The sequence below is a fragment of the Giraffa tippelskirchi genome, chromosome 2, assembly GCF_054371585.1.
Source record: "Giraffa tippelskirchi isolate mGirTip1 chromosome 2, T2T-mGirTip1v1.2.pri, whole genome shotgun sequence".
In the NCBI taxonomy this organism is placed as follows: domain Eukaryota; kingdom Metazoa; phylum Chordata; class Mammalia; order Artiodactyla; family Giraffidae; genus Giraffa; species Giraffa tippelskirchi.
In genome coordinates, this window is record NC_137276.1 from 218,759,485 (window position 1) to 218,776,101 (window position 16,617).

At 40.7% G+C, this 16,617-nt stretch overlaps 1 long non-coding RNA gene across 1 annotated transcript in view; it reads right to left on the bottom strand.

Annotated features, from left to right (window-relative positions):
* The window catches only part of LOC145532409 (uncharacterized), a 115,307-nt gene extending 110,936 nt beyond the window's left edge, over positions 1–4,371 (bottom strand). The window contains exons 1-3 of the long non-coding RNA XR_014073211.1: positions 4,048–4,371; positions 3,032–3,144; positions 1,425–1,959 (exon numbers count right to left, since the gene is read on the bottom strand). This is a non-coding gene — a long non-coding RNA (uncharacterized LOC145532409). The remainder of the gene's footprint in view (positions 1–1,424; positions 1,960–3,031; positions 3,145–4,047) is intronic.
* Positions 4,372–16,617: the final 12,246 nt, after the last annotated feature.

Here is a 16,617-nt window from a genome sequence, read left to right on the forward strand (position 1 = left end):
ATAGTCATAAAGAGTTTATAACCGTTGACCCAGTTTTAGAATAGTGCCACAATAAAAACAATGTTTTAAGTATATTTATTTTACACGACCATATAATCAACATTGCTAATGAAGATGAAGAGCTGAAGCTAAATGTTCAATCATAACAAAATTTAATGAATTAAGCTATTTCCCTGATGTCCAGCGGTAAAGAATCCACCTGTCATTGCAGGAGATTTGGGGGTCAAGAAGATCCCCTGGAGAAGGAAATGGCAACTGGCTCCGGTATTCTTATTCGGGAAATCCCATGGACAAAGGAGTCTAGCAGGCTACAATCCATGGAGTTGCAAAGAGTCGGACACAACATAGCAACTAAACAACAATACTGTGCAGCAGACTATTTTCCTATTATGATCATAAGGACTATGTTTCAACATGTAAAATTGTTTGTGGAAAATGCTCTATTACAATAGCATTTTTGAATCTGTAATTACGCAGTTTTTATATATTTGTGAGGAAGGACTATAAAGAATGCACAGAAATGAGAAGAATTTTTGTATATATGGGGGATGAGATTAAATCTTATTTTTGTCTCCCTTTCCCAAATGTTCCAATTTATTGTCACAATTGCTCCAGTTCTTCAATACTGGAAAGAAAAAGAAAAGAAAAAGAAACTGTCTTTTTTCTAAATGCTTTACCCTCATTTAATGTGAATTTATTCTAGGTTCCACAAATTGGTCATTACTTGCTTTTATTGTATTCATCAAGATCAATTTACATCTCTGTGGAAAGTTCTTTAGTGAGTCTGTAAACCAGATTCACTTGCATGAAAATGAGCAATTTGTCCAATAAATTCAGATTAAATTTAACATCAGTTCAAGAACTGAAGTTTTCTTTTCATTTTCTCCTGTGTCCATTCTACCTACATGCCCACGTGAGTCCACTTTCTAGTTGCTTGATTTGTAAAGATATGTTGTGTCCATCTTCATCTGCATCTTAATAAATAGGACTGTCTATAATTGTTCCTGTTTTCACTCATTAATGTCCATTAGTTCATAACACACTCCTCAGGAATTCATGGAGAGGAGGGGTTTTCAGACAAAGGAAATCAGGGCACGCACCCCCTCAGAAATTGGTTTTTCCCCTAGATAATTGAACTAAACCTTCAGCCTTCACTAAACCCTGAGAATTCTCTCTCTGTGCTTGATTGACCCTCCGTACCATCTCTCAATCTGGGTCAGTCCTCACCTTCTGTTTTGCGATCCCACGGACTATAGCCCACCAGGCTCTTCCATCCATGGAATTCTCCAGGCAAGAATACTTGAGTGGGTTGCCATTACCTTCTCCAGGAGATCTTCCTGACCTAGGGATCAAACCAGGTCTCCTGTTATGGCAGGCAGCTGCTTTACCATCTGAACCACCAGGGAAGCCCTACCTTCTTTTACCTGTGGCCTGGTTTATTGTTGAAATTCAATCTTCCTCCCAGGTACCTTGCTCAGCGAGGATTTTGGCAGTGGCCCAGCTGCTGTCAGTGGTCATAGCTGCTCTCCATTTCAGAGTCATCCGTTTGCATGACCCTTTGTCACTCCCGATTCAATACCACAATCATAATGTTGACTCCTTGGTGTGAGACGAAGTCATATAAAACAATCTTTGATTCTCATCCTTGTAAAGCTAAAGAGTCATATGATTGAAACAAAACAAAGGAAAGAAAAAAATCTTCCCCAGGGGTCTTCTTACTCCAAAGGCCATCTCTGCAGAGACTTTACACTTCTCACACCGTTGGCAGGCTTATCACAAGACATACTTTGGTCAAAGAAACGGAAGATAAAGTGTTATGCTCTATTTCCAGTAGAAGTTATTAGAGCCGTCACATGCTTCGTCCATTGCTTTCTATTTCCTCTGACAAAAGACCGCTAGTGTCCAAGATAGGGGCTGCTTCTACGGTCAAAGTCCAGAAATGAAGCGGAGCCAAGTGTCCTGTGATGGAGTTTACAAGGAAACAAACAAAAATTGCAAGCTCTTTTTGTTAAAGTCCACTACGATTTTAGGAGCCATTTGTTGCCACAGCATAACCCAGCCAAAGCTGCCTGATACAACTTGTGTCTTCCTATGATACAGGGAGCTAGCTCTGCGACCTTGGGCAAATTACCCAATCTCACTGCCTCATCTATAACAGTAAGATAATACCTGTTTTGTGAGATTATTGTGATAAATAGATGAGTGAAAACTTAGAATCACATAAACACTATCTGATACCTGCATGCATGCTAAGGCCCTTCAGTTGTGTCCAACTCTTTGCAATTCCATGGACTGGAGCCCACCAGGCTCCTCTGTCCATGAAGATTCTCCAGGCAAGAATACTGGAGTGGGTTGCCATGCCCTCCTCCAGGAATCTTCCTGACGCAGGGGTCAAACCTGAATCTCTTGCATTGGGAGGCGTGTTCTTTACTGCTAGGACCACCTGGGAAGCCCTATCTGGTACATAATATGTGCTTAATAAGTGTCAGTTACTGCTACTTGGTGATTTACTACTATTATTAGTATTATTCTGCAACAGGCATGGGTTTTATCCTAATTCTGTACATGGTGCCCCACCTAGAACTATCTTCCAAGTGTCTTTAATGAATCAGCCATTTCCCTCTTGGTTAATTCCCTTGTAGAACTACTTCCATTGATTTTTTTTTTTTTTTTTTGGCCACTCTCTGGAATCTTAGTTCCCCGACCAGGGATCAAACTCATGCCTCCTGCACTGGAAGCACGGAATCTTAACCACTGGACCACCAGGGGAGTCCCTCACTGATTTTTCTTTTATCATCATTTGTTCCCTCTTTTCTTTTAAACTAGCAGAGAATTTAAAACATAAATTTAAACAGTATCCAAATACCTTCAAAACATTCAGCTCACCTTTACTTGGTACCTTGAATTTTTTACTATCATAGACTTCGATCTGTTTTTTACTTTAAATGAAGCTTCAAATAAATCATTTTATTTTCTGTTTAAAGGACATCCCAAGACACAGCTTGTTCAATTTGTAAACACTTAGAAGTACCTGAAATGATCTTGAGTTATGGAGCCAGAGCCTCAAGGAAAACTCTTTTTAGAAACCATTCTTCCTACTGTCATGTTCTCAAGGATGCAGAATAATGTTCTCTTCTCTTTTTCCTATGTGAGACATTTATACAAAAAGACAACCATTGTTTCTTAGAAATCCTATAATTTTTGTGTCCTTGGTTTCTTTACATCTTTCTATGTTCCCACACAAAGCATCTTTAATCATTTATGACATGGATTTTCATTGCAACCCATTTTCCTGGATTCTAGAAGCAGAATACACATGCTTTAAATTATCAAAATCTCACTCACCTCATTTTTAACTGCAAAAAAAAATAAAGTAGAAAGTTCTTTCTCAAAGTGAAAACTGCTCTTTTCTGTTTGGCTTGGTAGATGCTTACGGGCTTTGGGGCTGTTCTTATTCCCTGAATTTCTAACTGGCCACCTGGACTTCAGCTTCTCCCTAAACCCAATCCTTTATTTTGTTGCCAAAACCATCTTAAAATTTCAGTTTGATCATTTCGCTTTCTGGGAGAAGAACTTCTGCAATAGGATAAAGTTTGAATTATTTGAATTATTTTGTGTGAACTTCTTTACTAGACCCTCCTCCCTAAAATGCCCTCTTCCTCCTGTTCCTAAGATAGAGTTCCTCCTTCTTCACCTTCTGTTCACCCTCTAGGTGAACAGCCTTCCCTTTCATCTGTGAAAGCAGGCATCGTCACAATGATGTCCTCACCCCTATGCACTTCCTTTTCTCTATCCTCCTCACGGAGATCTCAACTCTCCTCAAGCTGTCACCAATAACTACTCACAAGCATCGTCTAGAGCAGCGTTGTCCAAGAGAAATATGATGCAAGCTATAAATACAAGCCATGGATGTAATGTTCAATATCCTGATAGCCACATTTAAAAAGAAGCAGATGAAGTTAACTTTAATAACATATTTTACTTAACCCAGTATATCCACAATATTATTTTGACATGTAATCTATGATTTAAAAGTGAAATATTTACCTTTGTTGGCCGGTGCGTTGCTTTCTGGATTGTCTTTGAAATGAACGTGTGCTTCCCACTTACAGCACATCTCAGGATTAGCCGTATTTCTTCATAGTCCTCAGTGGCCACATGTAGCCAATGGCTACCATGTTAGACAGTGCAGATCTAATGCAGTGAGCATTTGGGTGAGTTACCAAAATGTAACTATAATTATCTGCTTAACATCTCCTTATAGATGCCTTACCAGCACTTCAGATTGACCAGATCTAAACAAAATTTAATTTCCCCCTACACTCCCTAGCCCCTCACCTAGGCACCAGCTCACTATCCTGACTTGCTCTCAACATCTCCAACAATACGTGGGTGCTTAAGTTCTATAACTATTAACTCTGACGTTAAGGAATCAGAAGGAATCTTTCAGATCAGCCAGTTCTACTTCCAGAATCTTCCTTTACAGAACAGATTTTTAACTTTTTAGCTACCATGTGTATGAATCTTCTGAGATTGTGAATAATGATGTGTACATGGGTATTTCTGGTAACAATAACCTTAGCTTTAGAACTCAGAAGAGTTTAAACACCATGAACTAGGCTCAACTGTGCCTCTTCTCTCTTCTATAATGGCCAAATCCGATTTATTACCAAATTCTGCCCATTCAAAATTCCATATCTCTCTAAAGCAAACATATTTCTCCTTCCTCACTGCCACTAATAGAGCACACCCATATCTCTTGGATTGCTTCAGCGATGAGAGCAGGAGACCCTTCCAGGGAGCAATCTGTCCCTGGTAGGGGGGCCATGCTAAGTAGCTTCAGTCATGTCCAACTCTTTGTGATCCAACGGGCTGTAGCCTGCCAGGCTTCTCTGTCCATGGGATTCTCCAGGCAAGAATACTGGAGTGTGTTGTCATACCCTCCTCCAAGGAATCTTTCCGACCCAGGGATCAAACTCATGTCTCTTATGTCTCCCGCACTGGCCGGTGGGTTCTTTACCACTAGCGCCACTAGAAGGGCAGCTGGAACTTGATCACATGTAAACACCCATGACAGGATCAGGTGGGCAGAGATGATTAGGAAATAAAATCAAAACCACATCAGTGGGAAGATGAACTGTGACTAGACCTGTGCCCACACTGTACCAGATGGCATCAGAGCCATTTGAATAGCTTGTGTCTGAGTTGCCACTAGGGTTCCCAGCTTGTAGGTCTCAGTGCTCTAGGAGAGGTTGGCTGTGGTCCTTTCAGGGCAACCCTCAGCGTTTCTCTGCCCAGGTAGCTAGAGTAGACATGCAGTCAGAACTGGTTTGCCTTGGCTGTGCCTGCATCCAGGCCAACAGAGTTGTTCGTTTGCACACGATAGATCCTAGTATCCTCTGCTTGGACCAGGGATGCAGTTTAATAGTGTGTCTTCCAAGTCTCAGTAGAGAGTCTCAAGATTCCTTTCTGCCTTCTCCAAGGCTGCTAACAGTTTTCTACAAGTTGGACTTTGGCTAAAGCCTTGACAACTTACTGCTCCTTCCCTGAATTCCTCTTACCATTGCATCCCGCACATCTTTGCCTGATTAAACATCCTCTTTTAAAGATAAAATGTCTCTTCCCTTCTTAGTTTTATTCTTATGGGTGCCCCTTAACCAAAAAATAAAATCAAAACTCTCTGGTGTTGCATTAAAGACTTCTCTGGCATCTGCACACAGGACTACCTTTGGATCCTATCACATTTCTCTGTGTGTGCATGCTAAGTCACTTCAGTGGTATCCGACTCTTTACGACCCCATGGACTGTAGCCCTCCAAGGGATTCTCCAGGCAAGAATACTGGGATGGGTTGCCATGCCCTCCTCTAGGAGATCTTCCTGACCCAGGGATTGAACCCACATTTCTGCAGTCTCCTGCTCTGGCAGGCAAGTTCTTTATCACAGCACCACCTGGGAAGCCTCTACATTTCTTCACCCATAGCTAATACTGAGAAGGAGTTTGAATTTCAGAGCTTCCAATCCTTCTGCTAGCCATTTGCTTCATGTTTTTGAGGAGACAATTTCAAAACTGCATGCGATCAATAGCATTAGGTAAGAATTTCCTATGTAGGCACATCAATACATATTAATGGGAGCAATAGGTTGGCCATGAATAATTTAAACTACTTACTTGGTCAGAACATCTCTGACCATAAGGGTCATGGCTTACATTCATAAATTCATTCACAACACCTTTCATCAGAGGCCCAACCCACTCCAGAGAAACCTGTACAGGCAAGGGACAAGTCATCACTGCTAATGTCAGACCCTGAAACTGGAAAATGCCCCCTAATTGCTACAAAAGAGACCAAATTTCCCTCGAGACACTATTGTCGGCCTAATGTAAATCTTTATATTGATGTCCTGCCATCTTCTCATTTTTACAAAGAGTTAAGCTACCTGGAAAACACTGGTGTTTTCACAAGGCAGACGATGGTGGGACTGTCTACTAAGTGTTCCGCAAGCAAGAGCTGGTGACTGTGAGATCAAACCCTTCAGCTGCTCACTGTCAAATCCCTTCCATTTTACACCAAAAATGGTTACCCTGTAACCAAAAGCATTAGATCTCTCTCGTTCTCTCTCACTGTACGCTAACCAGAGTCCAAGGTGCTGTCACACCATTTATGTCTTGATCTCTTCTCTCTGGTGAGAAGTGTAATATTTCCTGCCGTACCAGTAAACAGAGGATGTCACTTGTGCTCATATTGAGTCGCGTCCTACTCTTTGCGACCCCATGGACCATAGCCCACCACGCTCCTCTGTCCATGGGATTTCCCAGGCAAGAATACTGGAGTGAGTTACCATTTCCTTCTGCAGGGGATCTTCCTAACCCAGGAACCAAACTCTTTTCTCCTGCATTGGCAGTCAGTCTCTTTACCACTGAGCCACCAGGGAAGCCCATTCAATAATCAGTCAGGGACATATTTATTTAAAACAAATGTGTTCAATCAAATTTGGGATAAATATGACGAGTGGTAATTCAACATGAAATATCTTAACAATGTAACAAAAAATTCTCATATTACTTTATACTTTGAAAGTCTTCTTCAAAATTCTATAAAATGAAATCAGGGATGAGGAAAGAAAGGGAGGGAAGGAGGCAGGGAGAGAGGCAAGGAAGGAGGGAAGAAGACAAAGATAAAACTCACACCTCTAATCGCATGTTATTAACAAACAAAATGTTATTCATCACATAGAAACTTAGATCTATGAATCATCTCTTGGGACTTTTCCTACGTTATCAAAATACTAGATGATTTTTGTCTGCACTGATCATGGCCAGTGAAAAACTACTGAAATTATTCTTTCTGTAAATTTTTGTTAATAAACCTAGGAAAAGTGCAGGATTATTTGGAAAATTAAATAAAAGGTTTCTAATGAAAGGATTCTATTTTGAAGTTCATCATATCTGCAATCCTTCCCAAATATAGAGGTTGGAATCTTTGGTTTCCTGATGGTTTTCCAGCATGCTCCCTGATGCATTTATCTGGTTTTCTGGGTTCTTGTAGTGCTTCCCTGGTGGCTTAATGGTAAAGAATCTGCCTGCCAGTGCAGGAGACATGGGTTCGATTCCTGGGTCAGGAAAATTCCCTGGAGAAGGAAATGGCAACCCACTCCAGTATTCTTGCCTGGGAAATCCCACAGACAGAGGACCCTGGTGGGAAACAGTCCACGGGGTTGCAAAGAGTTGGACAAAACTTGGTGACTAAACAACAACTGGGTTCTTGTATTCCAGAGCATGGCCTCAAGTTTTTCATCTGTTTGTCAATATAACATAAAGACAAGTCATTCATTCAATCTTGCTTCTTAACAACAGAAAATCTATCTGATACATGCCTTGCCCTCAGTAGGTACTCAGTACTCTCCATTTTGTGAAAAATAATCATTGTCTGTGTTTTGAAATATTCTTCATAAACTGTAGATAATGCAGAGTCTATGAAAACAAAAGTAAAGCTAGTAAGGAGTACCTACAAGGACTTAAATAATACAAGTTGCCATTCCTTGCTGTAAATCTTTGTACATTTTCAGAGAATAGATATTTGAAGGGATTTGGAGAAAATCAAGATAAGCCAAAATGTTCCAATTTTTAGTGTCACAGAAAGGGATGTCTGGAAGAAGACTTGGAGATGAAGTTTGAGTGTCAAATGTTTATCAGTGATTGAAGCCTGAGAAAGGAAGGGAGAGGGAGCAGGACTATGTGGAAGAGGTCCTTCCACAATGCAGGCTTCTCAAAGATTGTCCATATGCTTTGATTCTTTAACAAATAATATATTGGAAATACTTTGGAGGCATTGATTTTTGAAAGTTTTGATAGAGCCTTAAAATGTCCTCTTATTCAGCTTTCAAAAGTAAAAGCCTTTGGTTATAAAGGAAATCTTCTTATATGTTGTCAATGAACAACAATTGGTAAAGAAATATACCAAAATGTTAACATGGGTGATGGTTTTTTTCTGTTTCTATAGACATTTCCTTGTTTACCAAATTATCTAAAGCAAACATGGAAAACTCTTAAGAGAGTCTTAAATATCTGAAAAAATCCAAAGGGATGCAATGAGTGTATATAGGGCAAGAGTTATGGGATGAAGGAGTTTGGATTTAAAAAAAAAAAAACTTAACAATTATTTACTTTGCTTGATCAGAACAGTAAATAATTTTGTTTTGTTTTTACTTTTCCAACTCTCCTGTGGTGAGAAGTTATTTTATTAAAAGGGTAGGGGAGTGAAGGAAGTCCTCCCAACTCATTTAATTTTCAAAATATTTAAAATAGAAAATAGAAAACCTGGGTGGAGAAGTTAACCTTGGATAGCTGAGACACAAACTTATACGAACTGAGGGAAGGATTAAACAGGTGAGTGGGGGACTTCCCTGGCAGTTCAGCAATTAAGAGCCCACCTTCCAATGCAGGGAGTTCAATGTGGGTTCAATCCCTGGTTTGGGAGCTAAGATCCTACATGTCATGCAGTGTGGCCAAAAAAAATTTTTAAAGAGAAAAAAATATTTTTTTTAACTTTTTATTTTGTATTAGGGTATAGCGAATTAACTATGTTGTAATAGTTTCAGACGAACAGTGAAAGGTCTTAGCCACAAGGATGCATATATCCATTCTCTCCAAAACCCCCTCCCCTCCAGGTTGCCACACAACATTGAGCAGAGTTCCCTGTGCTATACGGTAGGTCCTTGTTGCTCATCTATTTTAAATATAGCAGGTGCACATGTCTATCCCAAACTCCCTAACTATCCCTTCCGCCCATCCTTTCCTCTGGCAACCATATGTTTGTTCTCTAGGTCTGCGAGTCTGTTTCTGCTTTGCAAGTTCATTTGTATAATTTTAAAAGAAATTTCTAAACACACAAACACACCCAGTTGACTGGGTTTAGGCCTCTCTGAGATCCAAATTGCAACAGGGGGCTGTGTAGTTCTCCAAAGTGAAAGTGTCAGTCACTCAGTCATGTCTACTCTTTTCCACCCCATGGACTGTAGCCCACCAGGCTCCTCTGTCCATGGAATTCTCCAGGCAAGAATACTGGAGTGGGTTGCCATGCCCTCCTCCAGGGGATCTTCCCGGCCCAGGGATAGAAACTCGGTCTGCTGCACTGCAGGCAGACTCTTTACTGTCTCAGCCACCAGGGAAGGTCTCCAAGGGGGATAATAAGCAACACAATTTGGAATGAGAGTGAGGATTCCAGGTCACTGACTAGTGAGATATTCTTTAGGGATTCTCAAAGGTTTTCAAAATGAAAATGACTTTCTCTATTGGAGCACTTTTGCAAGAGAGACCATCCACACCTCTTTCTTCCATGCGGAGGTGCTTTCCAAATATATCATATGAAAGTGATAGTAAGTGGCATGTGTTTCAAAGTCCTGTGAATGTCCCTCTCCCCTGTGAGTCATTCAGGCATTCAGAACACCCACAGACCCTCAGTTCACATTCTCATCCCCCACCATCACCTGAGTCTGTGAACGTGTGACCAGAGACCTGCTGGGTCCTCTCCTCATCCACTGAGACCAAGTCTCTCATCAGAAACCACACTGTCAACTCCCAGCGGAGCCTGTGTTGCTGCCTTGGGCCACAGGGACTCAGAGGCTGTTCTTGATGATCACAGAATTAGTCAACAGGAACCTGACTGTGTTGGGGATGTTTGCAGACAGTTCATCTCTATTCCAGGCACCTCATGAGAGAACTAAACTAAACCTATACAAATATTGCTGTAAAATCCAAAGGAAAAATCATAAACATTATAGCAGGTAGAAGCCCGAAGCCACTTCAAATGCCAAAAATATTAAGCCTTTCCAGTAAATGAAAGTACTTGTTTCTATTCTACTTCATTCAAATCAAGCAGTCCACCTAAAGAGCTCCCTTTATTAAAGGGGTAGGGGAGTGAAGGAAGCCCTCCAAATTCATTTAATTTTCTAAATAACGTTTGAAATATAAAATAAGAAACTTGGGAGGAGGAGTTAACCTTGGATAGCTGAGACACAAACTTATGTGAGCTGAAAGAAGGGTTAAACAGGTGACCAGGGGACCTGTCACCTATTGATACCTTATAATACACAAGAGACAGAGATTAAAAGGATTCTTTTTATAACTTTAGAAACCTGCAACTAATTAATTGCTTCTATGTGGGAGTGCTCAGTCTCAGTCACTAAGTATCAGACTCTGCAAACCCATGGACTATAGCCCTCCAGGCCCCTCTCTCCATGGGATTTCCCAGGCAAGAATAATGGGAGTGGGTTGCCATTTCCTGCTCCAGAGGATCTTTCCATCTCAGGGATCAAACCTGCATCTCCTGGTTGGCAGGTGGATTCTTTACCACTGCACCACATGGGAAGCTCAATTGCTTCTATAATATATACCTATTTCAGAAAATTATTATGTCTAAAAATCTCTGGAAGAACTTCCAATCTATGCTGTTACTTACATTTGAATTTTCTGATTGTTGATTTCAATGTCTTGTTTTGAGAGTGTTACTTAAAAAGTATTCCATTAAAAAAAAAAAACTTTCCTTTAAGCTTCTGAATTTAAGTTTAATCATCTTCTAATTATATAAAAATGTTCTAAAAAATATTTTAATATAACATCTGATTTCATGGAATTAATTTATTCTTCTATACCAATTGAGTCTTAACTAATTTTAGGAAGAATGATCTGTTTGTAATGTAGCCCTTAAAATTCAACTATAGCAGTTAGATGCCTGCCTTGCAAGAGATGGAATTTTATTATGAGGGAAGTTTAGTGGTCAAGTGCTAGAAACTGGACAGGGATATATGATTTCTAATAAATGAAATGAAAAATTCATTAGTTAAGGAGTTAACAGTCCTAAGGCACAAGGGGAAAGAAACATTCATTAGTGAAATTTAGAAAGATTTATTCTAGGTGGAGCTACTGGTAAAGAATCTGCCTACCAATCCAGGAGACGTAAGAGATGCTGGTTCGATCCCTGGGTCGGGAAGATCCCCTGGAGAAGGAAATGGCAACCCACTCCAGTATTCTTGCCTGGAGAATCCCATGGACAGAGGAGCCTGGTGGGCTGCAGCCCATAGGGTTGCAAAGAGCTGGACACAACTGAAGCAATTTAGCCGGCAGGCATGCATTCTAGAAGAATAGAGATTCTATCTTCTTGTGGGATTTTGAATAGTGGACGCCCTACCAGGGACAAGAGTCCACTAGAGAAAGAAAAATGAAAACACTTCCACCTGGAGGGTGGCTGTGAGTGATGTAGGTGGCACTTTATGAGAACTGAGTTTATTCCAAGATATTAAAGTTGTTTTGATAGAGGAGGGATGGAGAACAGAGGCTAATAAGTACCATAGAAGCATTAGTTATTCTTAACAGGCCAGAACATAGAAAGAAAGCATAAGGCAGCCATGAGACAGCACTCTAAGTAACACCACATACATTAGAGTGACCTATTCTAGCTATGTTTAGGGCCAGTGTTGAAGCAAAGGATTTTTAAAAGCTATGAATTTGAGTGTAGTTCATTACCTAGGTTTAATTTAATTTTTAGCCATCTTTCTTTCCCTACTTTAAATGTGTTACTGGTAATGGAGTGAAAGCTATTCAAAGCTCAAATGAAAGAACATATGGGTTAACACAAATTCTCATTTAAAGCAGGATTCGGTTGAAGTGACAGTTATTTCATCTAATCTGGAGGAATCACTGTGTTGTGAGAATGAATGATTCCAAACCTTAGGACCACAGGCCCCTGGCTTGAAGCAAGAGTCCATGTGGGGACTTGAATTTAACAGTGAGAGCAAGAGACCCAGAGAGCCTGAATGTAAGAGACAGAGTTGGAGCAAGCAAGCAGGTTGGGCCACGGATTCACCTTTAAAGGTAACCCCAAATTAAACTCAATTATACGTGATGTGACCATAAAAGTGAGAACAATTTGCGATGAGAATCAGTACGACTGAAGTTCACCTTATGTTCACACTTCTCTGTATGATATTAAATATATTTATTGCTCTTTCTCTGAAAAAAGGGAAGGGATATATTTTTTATGAACTTACTTAAAAATATATAAAAATCCAAGGTGGCTTTCTTGGTATGAGAGTTGTTTTATGAGAATCGAATAGAGATGATCATTTCAGTGGAAATTCTGAACACAAGCAAGTTTGAAATATTTATCAAGGACATATGGAATGTGAACAAAAATGTGATTTTATATATGATAGTCCTCAGAAATGTTGATAGGGACTTCCCTGGTGGTCCAATGGCTAAGATTCCATGCTCCCAATACAGGGGGCCTGGGTTTGATCCCTGGTTAGGAAGTAGATTTCACATGTTGTAACTAAGAGTTTGCATGCACAACTAAAGATCTTGTGTGCAGTGACTAACACTTGGCCAACTAAATAAAATTTTTTTTTTAATCTTCAATTAAAAAAAAATGTTGATAAATTTAAGAAAATTGAAATAATATTTCTTCTTTCGTATGACTGGATAGAAGGACGTGCACTAATCTTCTATGAGAACTCCAAAATTACAACTTACTGCTGAACAACCATTGTCAGAAGAATGTTGGATCCCACCAGAAAAAGATACTCCACCTCCAAGGGCAAAGGAGAAGCCCCAGCAAGATGGTAGGAGGGGCAAAACAGAGTTTAGAATCAAGCCCCATACCCATCAGAGATCCTTGGAGGGCTCAAACAAACCTTGTATGCACCAGGACCCAGAGACCCCACAGAGACTGAGCCAGAACTGTGTGTGAGTGTCTCCTGTGGAGGTATGGGTCAGCAGTAGCCTGCCGCAGGGGCAGGGGCTCTGGCTGCAGCAGACTTGGGCATGGCATAAGCCCTCTGGAAGAGGTCACCATTAACCCCAACACAGAGCCATCAGAACTTACACAGGACTGGGGAAACAGACTCTTGGAGGGCACAGACAAAACCTTGTGCACACCAGGACCCAGGAGAAAGGAGCAGTGATCCCACGAAAGACTGACCCAGACTTGCACGGGAGCATCCAGGAGTCTCCGGCAGAGGTGTGGGTAGGCGGTGGCCTGCTGCACAGTCCAGGGCACTGAATGCAGCAGTGCATGCATGGGACCTTTTGATGGAGGTCAACATTATTTTCATTACCTCCACCATAGTTTGGCCTCAGGTCAAACAACAGGGAGAGAACACAGCCCCACCCATCAACAGAAAATTGAATTTAAGATTTACTGAGCATGGCTCAGCCCTCCAGAACAAGACCCAGTTTCCCCCTCAGTCAGTCTCTCCCATCAGAAAGCTTCCATAAGCCTCTTATCCATCAGAGGGCAGACAGAATGAAAACCACAAAAACAGAAAACTAACCAATTGATCACATGGACCACATCCTTGTCTAACTCAATGAAACTATGACCCATGCTGTTTAAGATGGACGGTGGAGAGTTCTGACAAAACGTGGTCCACTGGAGAAGAGAATGGGAAACCACTTCAGTATTGTTGCCCTGAGAGCCCCATGAATAGTATGAAAAAGCAAAAAGATAGGACACTAAAAGATGAACTCCCCAGGTCGGTAGGTGCCCAATAGTCTACAGGAGATCAGTGGAGAAATAGCTCCAAAAGGAGCTATTTCTGAAGAGCTATGTCTGAAGAGACAGAGCCAAAGCAAAAAAACACCCAGTTGTGGATGTGACTGGTGTTGGAAGTAAAGTCTGATGCTGTAAAGAGCAGTATTGCATAAGAACCTGGAATGTTAGGTCCATGAATCAAGGCAAATTGAAAGTGGTCAAATAGGAGATGGAAAGAGTGAACATCAACACTTTAGGAATCAATGAACTAAAATGGACTGGAATGGGTGAATGGAACTCAGATGACCATTATATCTACTATTATGGGAAAGAATCCCTTAGAAGAAATGGAGTAGCCATCATAGGCAACAAAAGAGTCTGAAATGCAGTGCTTGGATGCAATCTCAAAAATGACAGAATGATCTCTGTTCGTTTCCAAGGCAAACCATTCAATATCACAGAAATCCAAGTCTATGCCCCAACCAGTAATGCTGAGTTCTATGAATATGAACAGTTCTATGAAGACCTACAAGACCTTCTAGAACTAACACCCAAAAATGATGTCCTTTTCATTCTAGGGTATTGGAATGCAAAAGTAGGAAGTCAAGAGATCCCTGCAGTAACAGGCAAATTTGTCCTTGGAACACAAAATGAAGCAGGGCAAAGGCTAACCAAGTTTTGTCAAGAGAACACACTGGTCAAAGCAAACACCCTCTTCCAACAACACAAGAGGAAGATTCTACACTTGGACATCACCAGATGGTCAATACCAAAATCGGATTGATTATAGTCTTTGCAGTCAAAGATGGAGAAGCTCTATACAGTCAGCAAAAACAAGACCGGAAGCTGAGTGTGGCTCAGATCATGAACTCCTTATTGCTAAATACAGACTGAAATTGAAGATGGTAGGGAAAACCACTAGACCATTCAGGTATGGCCTAAATCAAATCCCTTATGATTATACAGTGGAAGTAACAAATAGATTTAAGGGATTCGATCTGATAGACAGAGTGACTGAAGAACTACAGACGGAGGTTTGTGACATTGTACAGGGAGTAGTGATCAAAACCATCCCCAAGAAAAAGAAATGCAAAAAGGCAGAATAGTTGTCTGAAGAGGCCTTACAAATAGCTGAGAAAAGAAGAGAAGCAAAAGGCAAAGGAGGAAAGGAAAGATACACCCATCTGAATGTAGAGTTCCAAAGAATAGCAAGGAGAGATAAGAAAGCCTTCCTAAGTGATCAATGCAAAGAAATAGAGGAAAACGATAGAATGAGAAAGACTAGAGATCCCTTCAAAAAATTAGAGATACCAAGGGAACTTATCTTGCAAGATGGGCACAATAAAGGACAGAAATGGTATAGACCTAACAGAAGCTATTAAGAAGAGATGGCAAGAATACACAAAAGAACTATACAAAAAAGATTTTCATGAACCACATAACAATGATGGTGTGATCACTCACCTAGAGCCAGATATCCTGGAATGTGAAGTCAAGTGGGCCTTAGGAAGCATCACTACGAACAAAGGCAGTGGAGGTGATGGAATTCCAGTTGAGCTATTTCAAATCCTAAAAGATGATGTAGTGAAAGTGCTGCACTCAATATGTCAGCAAATTTGGAAAACTCAGCAGTGGCCACAGGACTGGAAAAGGTCAGTTTTCATTCCAATCCCAAAGAAAGGCAATGCCAAAGAATGTTCAAACTACTGCACAATTTCAGTCATCTCACACACTAGCAAAATAATGCTCAAAGTTCTCCAAGCTAGGCTTCAACAGTACGCAAACCATGAACTTCCAGATGTTCAAGCTGGATTTAGAAAAGGCAGAGGAACCAGAGATCAAATTGCCAACATCCACTGGATCAGCGAAAAAGCAAGAGAGTTCCAGAAAAAAACTTACTTTTGCTTTAGTGACTATGCCAAAGCCTTTGACCATGTGTATCACAACAAACTGTGGAGAATTCTTTAAGAGATGGGAATATCAGACCACCTGACCTGCCTCCTGAGAAATCTGTATGCAGGTCAAGAAGCGACAGTTAGAACTGGACAGGGAAAAGACTGGTTCCAGGTTGGGAAAGGAGTACATCGTCAAGGCTGTATATTGTCACCCCGCTTATTTAATTTATATGCAGAGTATATCATGAGAAATGCTGGCCTGTATGAAGCACAAGCTGGAATCAAGATTGTCAGGAGAAATATCAATAACCTCAGATATGCAGATGACACCACCCTTATGGCAGAAAGCAAACAAGAACTAACGAGCCTCTTGATGAAAGTGAAAGAGGAGGGTGAAAATGTTGGCTTAAAACTCAACATTCAAAAAATGAAAATCATGGCATCTGGTCCCATCACTTCATGGCAAATAGTTGAGGAAACAATGGAAACAGTGAGAGACTTTATTTTTGGAGACTCCAAAATCACTGCAGGTGGTGACTGCAGCCATGAAATTACAAGACACTTGTTCCTTGGAAGAAAAGCTATGACCAACCTAGACAGCATATTAAAAAGCAGAGACATTACTTTGCCAGCAAAGGTCCATCTAGTCAAAGTTATGGTTTTCCCAGTAGTCATGTATGGATGTGAGAGTTGGA